The sequence below is a fragment of the Lagopus muta genome, chromosome 4 (assembly GCF_023343835.1).
Source record: "Lagopus muta isolate bLagMut1 chromosome 4, bLagMut1 primary, whole genome shotgun sequence".
Classification (NCBI taxonomy): Eukaryota; Metazoa; Chordata; class Aves; order Galliformes; family Phasianidae; genus Lagopus; species Lagopus muta.
The window spans coordinates 11,286,497-11,298,605 of record NC_064436.1 but is presented as its reverse complement, the minus strand read 5'-3'; the positions used below and the strand labels follow the sequence as shown (position 1 = coordinate 11,298,605).

The 12,109-nt window shown below is 47.3% G+C and overlaps 1 long non-coding RNA gene across 1 annotated transcript in view; it reads left to right on the top strand.

Annotated features, from left to right (window-relative positions):
- Window positions 1-12,089, top strand: part of LOC125692021 (uncharacterized) — a 60,537-nt gene extending 48,448 nt beyond the window's left edge. The window contains exons 8-10 of the long non-coding RNA XR_007376412.1: window positions 6,479-6,557; window positions 7,592-7,839; window positions 8,492-12,089. This is a non-coding gene — a long non-coding RNA (uncharacterized LOC125692021). The remainder of the gene's footprint in view (window positions 1-6,478; window positions 6,558-7,591; window positions 7,840-8,491) is intronic.
- The last annotated feature ends 20 nt before the right edge of the window (window positions 12,090-12,109 follow it).

The window sequence follows — 12,109 nt, the reverse complement described above, 5'->3', positions numbered from 1 at the left end:
TTGTTAGTTTGGTTGTTTTTTTAGAGAACATAGAAAGCTGATTTGATGATTGCAAGAGGGATAATTTTTGTCCCCTTTCTCTTCCCCTGAGATAACTAAGCTAGGGTCATAGCTAGGGAATGAGTCTTAAGTACACAAATAACCAGCACATCCTCTTTTTTTTTCCCCCCTGGATCAAGTCAGAAGTTTTAGATTTGTTAAGTTCAAGACAGACAGGCCTCCACAAAATCTTAATGTAACTGCATTCAGCCATTCTATTGTAGTCCATGTTAGTAAATTCCTAACAGAGCATTCTTGCCTTTGGTAAAAGCAGTGTTTCCAAAAAATAATAATAATAATGAGAAATCTTCTAAGAAAACACATGCATCATCACCTGCTTCCCAGCACTTGGAAGCAACCTTAGATGTTACCAGCGTTTGGGGGAAGCACATGGAAATAGGAAGAACAGAGCTACACATAGATGTTCTTCTTGATGCAAACCTGTGGAAGAACAGGTAAAGACATTTCTCTTAAAACAGAGGCCCAATTCTTCGCTACTTCAACAGACCATCTTTTTTAAGCCTTTACATTACCTGCCCCCTGATACAACCGAGGACTTTTCACACAAGGCATCATCTTAGATAAGGATTTAAACTTAACTACAAGAGACCTACAAACGCAAAAAAATCTCCAGAACTATTAAGCGATTTGGTCTCACAGACCTCTCACAAGGACGCTTCACAGGCACTTCCATTGTTTTATTTTTCCATTAGACTGACCTTTTCCACCAGCTACACTTGAAAAGAAGTTGTCGAGAGCAAAGCAGCAACTTTCCTTCTAGGTAAGCAAGGCGCCCCCCTCCCTCCAGGGGAGGGCCCCGGCGCCCCCCTCCCTCCAGGGGAGGGCCCCGGCGCCCCCCTCCCTCCAGGGGAGGGCCCCGGCGCCCCCCTCCCTCCAGGGGAGGGCCCCGGCGCCCCCCTCCCTCCAGGGGAGGGCCCCGGCGCCCCCCTCCCTCCAGGGGAGGGCCCCGGCGCCCCCCTCCCTCCAGGGGAGGGCCCCGGCGCCCCCCTCCCTCCAGGGGAGGGCCCCGGCGCCCCCCTCCCTCCAGGGGAGGGCCCCGGCGCCCCCCTCCCTCCAGGGGAGGGCCCCGGCGCCCCCCTCCCTCCAGGGGAGGGCCCCGGCGCCCCCCTCCCTCCAGGGGAGGGCCCCGGCGCCCCCCTCCCTCCAGGGGAGGGCCCCGGCGCCCCCCTCCCTCCAGGGGAGGGCCCCGGCGCCCCAGCAAAATTCCGAGTTTGACCAACCCACCCCCCTCCCAAAAAAAAATATATCTTTTTAAAGATATGTTTTTTTTTTTCCTTCCCCCCTCCAGCAAGACACCACACACTCCAACTTGCAATGCCTACCACCAAGAAAAAACAACCAAACTGACTAACAAGCCAAAGATCAATTCCTACCACCAGAAAAAAAAAATACAAGCCAACACCAAATCTCAATTTCCATAGAAAAACCTAAAGCAAGCCAATTCCAGCACCAATGAAAAAAAAAAAAAATCAAAACTAACAAGCCAACACCAAATCTCAGTTTCTACCAAAGAGAAAAGCTAATTCCAACATTCAGTTTCTAGCACCAAGAATAAAAACAGCCAAACTGACTAACAAGCCTAAGTTCAATTCATACCACCAAAAGAAAAAAATACAAGCCAATTCCAACTTTCAGTTTCTAGCACCAAGAGAAAACAAGCCAACACCAAATCAGTTTATACCACCAGAGAAAAAAACTTAACAAGCCAATTCCAACAGTTTCCAGCACCAATGAAAAAAAAAAAAAAACCAAACTCACTAATAAGTCAACACCAAATCTCAGTTTCCACCAAAGAAAAAACAACCAAACTGACTAACAAGCCAACACCACATTTCAATTCCTATCACCAAGAAAAAAAAAAAAAAAACATCATAACAAGCCAACTCCTAATTACAGCTTCTAGCACCAAGAAAAAACAAGCCAACACCATAGACAAAAACAAAACACAAGCCAATTCCCTTTTTCAGTTTCTAGCACCAAAGGAAACAAAAAAGAAACCTCACATAAAAGCCAATTCCAACTTACACTTTCCAGCACCAAGAAAAAACAACCCAACTGACTTACAAACCAACGCCAAATCGCAGTTCCTAGCACCAACAACTAAACATTACCTCCAGAACCCTCTTTCAAAATCCAACTCACTGACAAGCCAACTCCAATGAAAACATTACAAGTCATCAGGACCCTATGAAATACAAAACGCAGGCCTACCTGTAAGCTCTGCCACTTCCATGTACACACTATCGCAACCTTGCTCTTGAGGCACCGGCGCTGAAAGAAGAACCCAACTCTGGAGTGCTCCGCTTCACCTGAAGAGACAACACACCACCCCTGTAACACAAAGCAGCACCAAGGCAACCAACTCCGGCAGAAAAGGGCTGCCGCAGCCCCGCCACCGCTGTTTGGGGCACGTCTCTCACCTCTCGCTCCTCCAACTCCCTTCCTCCTGTTGAAGAACCACAAGATCTGCCACTCTTTCAGGCCTGAAACAAAAACATACCAGTGCCCAATCCCAGCCGTGAGCTCCATCCCGGGGGCAGGGCAAGAAGACAAAACTCACCTCACTCCACACCTGTAGGGAAGACCTCCGTCAACATCCTCCAACCAGCACCTATTGCAGCCCTCGCCCTGCAAAATAAACACCATTAAGGAGCCGCAGGCATCACAACCGTCCCGCTCCCTTGCTGAAGCCGCCCATCGCCCAGGAAAGCGACCGGAACAGCCCCAGAGGAGCAGACTCTGCAGCCTATTCCGTCGCTCACACGGTGAAGTCATTCTTCCTTCCCTTTGTATAGAGCTTCTGCAGTGCAAGTCCTTCAAAGCTGCTCCCATTGCTCCGCAGATGAGCCCATCTCCATCGGCTAGACTCCTGCACTTCAGTTATTTGTAGCACTAGCCATATTCCCCCGGCCACATCCTCCAGCCTTCTCTCAGAAAAACCAAAACAGTACCAACAACACACAAGGCTACCTTGTTGGTCTGTCCTGATCTCCCCTCAGCAAATCCACCTGAAGTACTCCTTACAAGTTCCTTCTCTTCCTGCTGCTCCATAATGCTATCTAGAAGTTGCTGCATCATCTTCTGGGGGATGGAGTCGAGGCCAACCGGCCTACCTCTGCGCAGGCCATCCTCACCCCTTCTGAAGGCTGCAGCAACAACAGCTATCTTCCAGTTCTCACACATCTTTCCTACAAGAAAGACCATAGGGAAAGTGATAGACAACCAGGTGGCAATCGCTTCTACCACAGTACTCTCAGGCGTATCCCATTAGGGCCAGGGATCTGCAGACCATTTCACTTATCTCACCTTGGACCAGCTCCTCTGCAATCAACAGGAAGTCACCCTTCCTCAAAGGCTTTCCTCGGGTATCAGCAAGGAGCCATCTCAGCAGCGACCGCTGGAAAAAAGAAATTAATTAAAAACAAACATTTGGTACCTCCTCTTTCTCACATCCTCCATCACCAGGGCCCCTCCTTTGTATAGCAGAGGCCCACTGTTCCCTAGTCTCCTTACTGCTGTTGAGAAACACACAGTTACTGTTAGCCCTGATTCCCCACCCAACGGTGATACTGTTAGTGAGCCATAGCCTTCCTCATTGTATCTTTACCTTCTCCCCTTGAGCTTATTGGCAAGCTCCTCATTCACCCCCACAGATCTCCTGCCATTTCTGCTCAGCTTCTGCTCTTTGAAATGCAGATGTAGCAACGCTCCAGTGTCCTCAACTGCTCACAGGACCCCTTCTGATGCTCTAGCAGGACATACCTCCGCATAAGTCCTCTAGGAGGACGAAGTTGTCTTCCTGCAAGTCCCACTCTTCATCCTCCACACAACATCCAGAATTCAGTCGTGCTCGAGGCCACCCCTACTCTTCGCTTCCGCAACAGAGAGAGCAAGCTCCAGAGGCGCTCCTCTCTCATTGGCTCCTCCGTCACCCGTGTCAGAACTTTTTACCTTCAACACATTGCAGGAAGCCCCTGGAATGATAACCTGCTATCCTTGCTCTCCTGACAGCTGGCACAGTGGCTCCAGTTTACTGTGAGAAAAAAAAAAAAAAAAAGCCTACAGCTGTGAGGCTACTTTAAGCTGTGTGCAGAAATTGTCATCAACATCCTCACACTGGTCTGTAACCAGCGCCCCCCTGTAACACACATTTACCTGCTGTTTCAGCCTCACGGGCACCTGCTCTGCTAGTTCTTCATTCCTCAGTAGGCAGGGCTCAATACATCCCTGTCCTCTCACTGGAAAAGCTCAACCATCACCTCGCTGGTCTGACTTCCCTAATAAGAACACAGTTTCCTAATAAGAACGCAGCCATCCACGACAGCATGCCTGTCGTGCAAGTTGCCCTGCCGTGTCTGCACAACGGGAGCAACGTGACGCTCCTGGTTTTAGACGTAAAGGGCGGGGAGGGGGGAGGAATACACTGTCCCACCCTGTCAGCACCTGGAAGCGATAGGGACTGAAGCACCCGCAAAACCCTACTCGGAGGCTGAGGCCGCCCCGGGGCCGGGCTCGGTCTCGGGCAGTCGAGAGGCAGCCCCGTGCCGGCCCTTCTAAAGAGCTACGTGAAAGCGACCCTACACAAACCCCCGAAAGAGAGAACTTACTTAAGGACTCCTTAACTCACCTGTTCGGACTGACGAGAAATTCCGCCGCAGCCCTCGCTCAGCCTGCAAAGAAAGAAAATATCGTCTTTCGGCAGCCCTTCGCGTTGCTTCCTGCTCCCGGCAGCACCGAGGCTGTAGGAATGGGGCTGGAAAGAATCCCGCTCGCTCCCACCGAGGACAGCAGAAAAACTAAAGCGGTGCCCCGAAGAACCTCGTGGGGGCTGAGAGCACCCCGGGACTGGGCTAGGATTGCAAGGATTCGAGAAACCGAGCGGCAGCCCGTTCTGGAAAAGCGACGGGAGCCGGGCAGCGACGACATTCCGGCTCCGAAGGGAGCCCGGCGGCAGCTCCTACGCCGGCCCCGAAAAGAGCGAGGCGACGGCCCGGCAGAGTCCTGCCGCACACCGGGAACCCGTGACGACTCCCGGGCTCTCCGCCTCCGCTGTGCCATCGCTGTCAGAAGCGCTCACCGGTTCGGGCTGATCTTGACCGCCGAAGGACTCACAGCAGCCTGAAACAAGACAACAAACAGAGAACGTTAAACAGAACCCCACCGTCGCATTGACAACGCAGATCTCCGCGCTGCTTTTTAACCCCCGTAGCGCCAGCGCTCCGGAATGAACGAAGCCCACACCGACAGGCAGAGGATCCTCAGAAATCTCCCGGTAGCTCCCCGCAGCCTCCGGCGGAGCTTAAAAGGCGTCGGGGGGGGGCCGTGCCCTGGGCTCCCGACGAGCCGCAGCTGCGCCCGGGCGGCCGCGGCCCCGGCACCTGGGAGTCGCAGCCGGGCCTCGTTACGGCCCTGACAGGTAGACACGTGGACTCTAAATGTGAATTCAGGGCTTACGTTACACTTTACGCTGGAGTTTGTAACGTGCTTATCCTCCTCACCTCGCTGTGGGATTCGTCAGTTAAGTTAAACATTTGTGCCTAATTCAAAGGGGTCACTTCGCGTCTGACACAAATGGAGCGATAGAAATAGAGAATCACCCCTCCCAAGAACGTCCCCGGCCTTTAAGGTTTCCAGAGGCCCCCGCTGCGTGCCGTCTCCGCTTTGCTTTCCCTCGCCCCTCAAACGTGAAAGGTTTCCTTTCCTTCACTCCCGTCCAAAGCCGTGAAGGGTACTTGAGTCCAGTGAGAAAAGAATGGAGAGATCAGAGAAAAGGCAAATGGAGTGCTCACAGAGATAAGTTGGATCATTTGATTTTGAATAACGCAGCGTAAGGAAAAGTTCTCTTGCCACTTATTCGAGTGCTTTCTAAGATGCGTGCCTTTTGAGACTAGGTGTCGGTGAGGTTTCTTTAGCAATCCCTTCTTTTTTACTCTTGTCATTAAATAATAGCTTAATTACCATTGTATACTCGCTGTCCTAACTGCTCTGGAAACAAATGAGACCTCTTCTTGGGGTATTTTTTGTTTTTTTGGTTTTTTTTTCCTTCTCATTTCATCCTTTCGGTCCAAATTCCTTGGTAGTCAAATAATAGAATTTTGTGCTATGAAAAGGTCTGTCCCCTGTTAATTTGCCATTGTCCCTTTGTGTTCTGCTTCGTTTCTCCTGCGCATAACGGAATATCACCCACACAAGGGGAAGGTTTTATTGAATTGTACGGGGTGTGCTTTACTTGACGGTCAAATGTTCTGTAGGGTTTTTAAGTAAATCCACAGAACTCCCTCCTCTGGGGTGCGTAACGGTTTCTTGAATTATGCCCTTCTATTTTTGACAGCTTTCCTCATCTTAACACTTGAAGTCATTGTCATTTCTGTGACAGCGAATGTGTGTTTGTTACTCAGCAATCCTCTATTGTCTACAGGTTTTACTGATGTGCAAAATAGAAATGGACTACGGTGGGCATAGTACAGGCCGATAAAGTATTTCAGAGAAATGTCCAAGTGAGTAATCTAAATACAGATCCATTTTTCATCACATCTTACAATTCAAATAGGCATTAATGACAGATCCCTGGCCTAGTTCATGCGTAACTTCAAGGTAGGTTAACAGCATCAATGCGTAGTGGTTCCCTAAAAGTCCAGGAATCAGTCCCATGTGAGCCCTTTGAGCCCGATTCCTTGCTCTTTGAGGTCAACGGGATAGTTTTCTTGGAGTTCAGCACGAAGGAGAGCAATTAGTGATCTCACTCTAAGCAGCTCCTGAGTGAAACAAATAAAGAGATACATCTCTAAAATTTCAGCGTGGCTAGTTGGAATGATGAAACGCTTCTGGCAAAACCTGGGCTCAGTAATTTACGCTCTGCTGTGAGGGAAAACGGTATGGGAGGTTCGGGAAAGTAATTTCAGGTAGTGTGAGGGCATCATAGTGTGTGGAGAAACAACATCGGTGCCTCCTTAGCGGGGTTTTTGGCTCCAAAAATTAGAGCTGCCAGCTCTGATTTTGGCTGTTTGAAAGGCTTCCGTCACCTGTAGAATTCTCTTGCGTCTCAAATGCCTGAGCAAACTTCTAAGCAACTTTTTTTCCCCCACTGTTTCTAATCATCACAGTAATTCTTTGTTAAAGTAAGACTAGGTAAAACATCACTGAGCATGATTCCTCTGAATCAGCCGTGGCATCTTACAGCCAGTTAATGATAAATTTTTATACTTCAGAAAGACAAAGGCAGTTTATAAGCAAATGGGAATTCCTTCGCAGGGACGCGTGTGTGTTTTTAAGCATTGTTTGCCTACAACTCTGTCTTGCTAAAAACAAAAAAAAAAAATTGTGTGTGTTTTTGCATGAAGAAACTGGTGGAAAAATGAGTTGCGGTGTATCAACCCACTCTTGTTTTCAATTTCTATAAAATACCGAAAGAAAATTTAGAGGGCATAATTTACACCCAACAAATCCTTTTCATGTACGTAAGACAATTTATAAAGTTTACACTGATATACTTTATTAAGTTTACACTGATTCAACTTAAAACAAATTACAGATCGTCTGGAGTTCTGCAGTGGAACAGCTCGTGCATTCCAGACTTCTCACTTCAAGAGCAGTTCAATAAAATACACCGTTTGGCAGCACATTGACCATCCATGGAACTGGAGCATGAACTTCTTAACTCCCGGTGCGCTACATGCTGTTATGATGCGGGACACCGATAACCAAAAATCATACAACCGTGACAAATGATGATACACTTGCGTTCAGGTTATGGGCTCTGAGAGGAAAAGCATTCCAAAGGTAAGTGCAGACTTTACGTGCGTGTACCTGACACTGCAGTACTGAAAACTGGCTCAGCCGCTGTGTAATCACACATTGCCTTCGCTACGCTTGTTTTGCTTTAAAGCTGCCTACTATAGAACCAGTTGCCTGGTTTTGAGAGGGCTAAGCGGTGTTAGCGTTTCAGTCCAAAGCGGAACAATTGGATGCTTGTACACCTGAGACCCCTCAGGACTTGATTCTACAGCTGTTTCCAATTCAAACTGCACAATAGCTGTATCTGGCTTGGTCCAAGCTGCTCACTCTGGAATTTTTTTTGGTATTATTCTGTTCTGACCTAGGGCAGGCGCTCTCACTCGCTGCCCAGAGCTGTTAACAGGTTCTAGGAAAACTCTTGGTAAAAGTAGTCTTAGATCAGACGTGATTATGTTTTCATTTGGTCCCTTACTTGAGCCGCTTGTCTGAAACCCAGTTGTTCTGCTACGAGCTTCGTTTTGTTTGCTAGAAGGCTGTCGGAGCGGGTAGCTTCTTATACGCGAATGTGGGTTGCCCTCTAGTGACCGAAAAAGCTTACTTAGCGCGGCACCGTGAGAACTGCATCAGTATGAATGGTAACAGGTAAAAAATACTGAAGCGCAGGACTTCAGTATGTGAAATTCTGGTCGGTTGGCAGGGAATATGTGAATGTTGTCCAGAGGAGAGCCACGATGATCGGGGGATGGGAGCACCTCCCCTATGAAGACAGGCTGAGAGAGCTGGGCTCGTTTAGAGAAAAGAAGGCTGCGGGGTGACCTCATTACAGCCTTCCAGTACCTGAAGGCAGCCTACAAACAGGAGGGAAATCAACTCTTTGAAAGGGTAGGTAACAGGACAAGGGGAAATGGCTTTAAGTTCAGGGAGGGGAGATTTAGGTTGGATGTCAGGGGAAAATTCTTTACTATGAGAGTGGTGAGGTGCTGGAACAGGCTGCCCAGAGAGGCTGTGGATGCCCCATGCCTGGAGGTGTTCAAAGCCAGGTCGGATGGGGCCCTGGGCAGCCTGGTCTGGTATTAAATGGGGAGGTTGGTGGCCCTGCCTGTGACAGGGGGGTTGGAGATTCATGATCTTTGAGGTCCCCTCCAACCCTGGCCAGTCTGTGATTCTGTGCTTCTGTAGTTCCGTGGGTTGCCACATTATAAATTAGTTGTAACAGTCCTGGAGCGTGGCTGTCTTCAAGTGCAAACATAACAAATGCACTTCAACTTAGGTAATTACTTGCTTTACTAAATTCAGATTGATTGAAAGTATGTGAAGTGTATCAACGTGGTTTCCTAGAATCTGAAATCTATGGCTGAGCGATGGTGGATCCAGTTCAGAACCTGGGTGACTTCTTCAGCTGCAATATGCAGAAAGTGGTAGGTATGTGGCCGAGTACAGCCCAGAGAATGGGGGACTGATTGTCTGTCTGACTCCCCCTCTTCTTGTACAGTTTCAAGGCCCTGGTACGTACAGACAGATATTAAGTCCAGAGCATTCGGTAGTTGCAGTAACCCTTCTGCATTACTGCTAGAAAGAAACAGGCTCTTTTAGAACACATTTACCTGACCTACTTCAGAAAGCTGCATTACAAATTAATCTTATCACCATGTATTTTAGCCATCAGTTTTAGAAGACATATTTGGCAACACAGCATCTTCCAGTTTACAGTATGTGTGCATTACGGGTATCTGGGCTTTGTTTTCCTGAAAGTGATAGCAGGCCTTGAATGGTGCGTTCACACCATCTACACGGCTTGAGCAAAGGAGAACACACACATACAATGGCAAAAGAAGTCTCAATTATCACAAGTTGTTCTCTACTACCGTTAGAATTAGCACCTTTGGCCTTTAAATGCAGCAGCAGAGCCAACCCAGACGCCCCGGTCCTGATGCATGACAACGGAGTGGACAAAAGAAGGGGCACAAACATTCAGAATTGCAATGGACCGTTCCCACAAAGCTGTCAACACGCGGAAAGACAAGCTCTCCAAACTGGCACACTGTATGTAACAAGCCAGTTCTGGAAAGCACGAGGAGGAACTCTGCAAACAGTATTTTATTTACTATCAGGGGTTTGACAGCATTGCTCTTTCTGCTGTGCACTGCAGTCGAAACGTTTCTTTTACTGACACGCAGGAAACCTCCACTGCTTCAGATTGCAAGGCACCTGTCAGCTACAGCAGCGCTGTCAGTACAGAATTCCAGCCAGTTTCTAGGCTGCTTGTCTTTTAGGATGTGATTTCATCTGGAAGCAGGCTCTGAAATGTGGCTCTCGGCTCACCCTGTTACACAGACGATTGGCTGCGCTCTGGTTCAGGTGTTGGCTCACGTACTGCTTCTAATCAGCAGCTATTTCTGGGAATTTTGGATTCATTTATTGGTGAGTGACTTACTTACAGAATTCAAATCAGAGTGTTTTGAACAGAAGAAGCTGTTGTTTTTTTAAAAACAAACAAACAAACAAACAAAAACACCCTACAATATTGTTGCTTTTTTAATGTTTGGAATATGCTGCTGGAAATGTGTCTTCTATCAGCAGCGGAAGCTTGGTGCTTGGAGAGATACTTCTTTTACTTAGTATAAAATACTTAGGTATCATACAACTAACTATTTTGCTTTTTAAAAAAAAAAATTCCAGTGAGGAGGGTCATACAAGTTTTATAATGAAAACCAAGGGGTAAGTTTTTCTTTTCCATGAAGGATAGCAATGGGTTTGTCTCATTTCACGAAGAACTTTGGGCCTACGGACAGCGGTGGGAGACTCCTATGAGAAAAGGCTGTAAAACTACAGTTGTTGGAAGGAGAATGTTAAACAAGAATTAGAACTGTCTTGTTAATGTCGCACTAGAAAAATAATGTATTCGTTTTCACAGACTGGTAGAAAGAGTTTTCAAACACATTTAAACAGATTTTCTTGTTTTAAAACAATATTACCGCTTTCCTGTGTTATACAGCAATTCCTTACTTCCCTTTGCAGGAATCCTTGCGAATCCTTGTGCTTGGCCAGCTACCCAGCGCTTCCACAGCAAATATTTTGTTTAACTTCTACCTGAAAGAAAGCTGATGCTACAGAGCTTCAGTTTGGGAAGATAAGGTTTGGTTTGTTTCATTTGCCGCGGCGGCACTTGGGATGTGCTAGCACAAAGCAATTGCTGCTGAGCTATTTGGGATGTGCTAGCACAAAGCAATTGCTGCTGAGCTATTTGATACATCTTTTCTCTCCACTTCCACTGAAAGTTTTTTATTTTGGCTACTCGTAAACAATTACGGTTACTTGGTTTGGAGTTGTGGCTTTTGGTGCTGGGCTGGCTTGCAGTTGTTTTTTTTCATTTTTTGCAAAGTAATGATTTTAAAGGAAGCCTAGAGCAGTACAGTTTTTTGCTGAAGGTTATTTTAAGTGTAAGTAATTGGTAGCTACAATAATGTTTTCTAGGACTGTCATAACATTGTGGCTTTTCAATTTTTTTTTCTGGTGGGTTTGCTTAACTCTGCTTGTGACGTTTTGAAAAGCAAAAAATGGAAAGTCGGCCTGTTCTCTGCTGCTGAATTCCAGTTCCCCCTCTTCTTACAATGATGATGCCTTTTGATAACGGTTCTTGAAAGAGCTGAAACTGAGAAGAGGTTACTTACTAGAAATTGACAATTAGTTCTCTTTATTTCCCCCACTAATGAATTCCAAAACTATGCTAAATTAGATGACGGCATTGGGAATCAAACAATTGCAGCCGTAACGTGTCTGAGACAGCGAGGTAGGATAGGAGCCACTCCCAAATGGAGCTGTTTTGTCCTGCTGGCTCGGCTGAACAGCGTACACGGCGGTGTGACAACACCACAGAATCTCCCGCCTCGAGTCAGCATCACTTCTTTTCACACAAATCAAGACCATCTCTCCATCTACCACAACTGTTCGAGAGACCTGAGTTGTTGTGCCGTTAGCCATTAAACTAATGCAACCATTCTTAGACACTGTAAGGAAGAACAAGCTTCAGTGTCAGTTACCTTTACACCATGATTGATAGTAAGCAGAGAGTCGATGCGATTTTGTTCATGTCTCATGGTTCGTTCATCCTCAGGAGAGATACCTGGCATTGGCTTCAATGTCAAAGTACAAAGTATACTGCTACGTGAAAATTAAGTTCAGTAACGTTAAAGTCAAAGCCACGGAATTTCCAAAAAGGGGAGCTGGTTGGTGATGGCTTTCGGCAAAAGCCAAACGGAACCAAAAAGCCCACCTCAGCTGTTCAGTGTTTGTAGCGCTGCTTGATGTTAAAAAC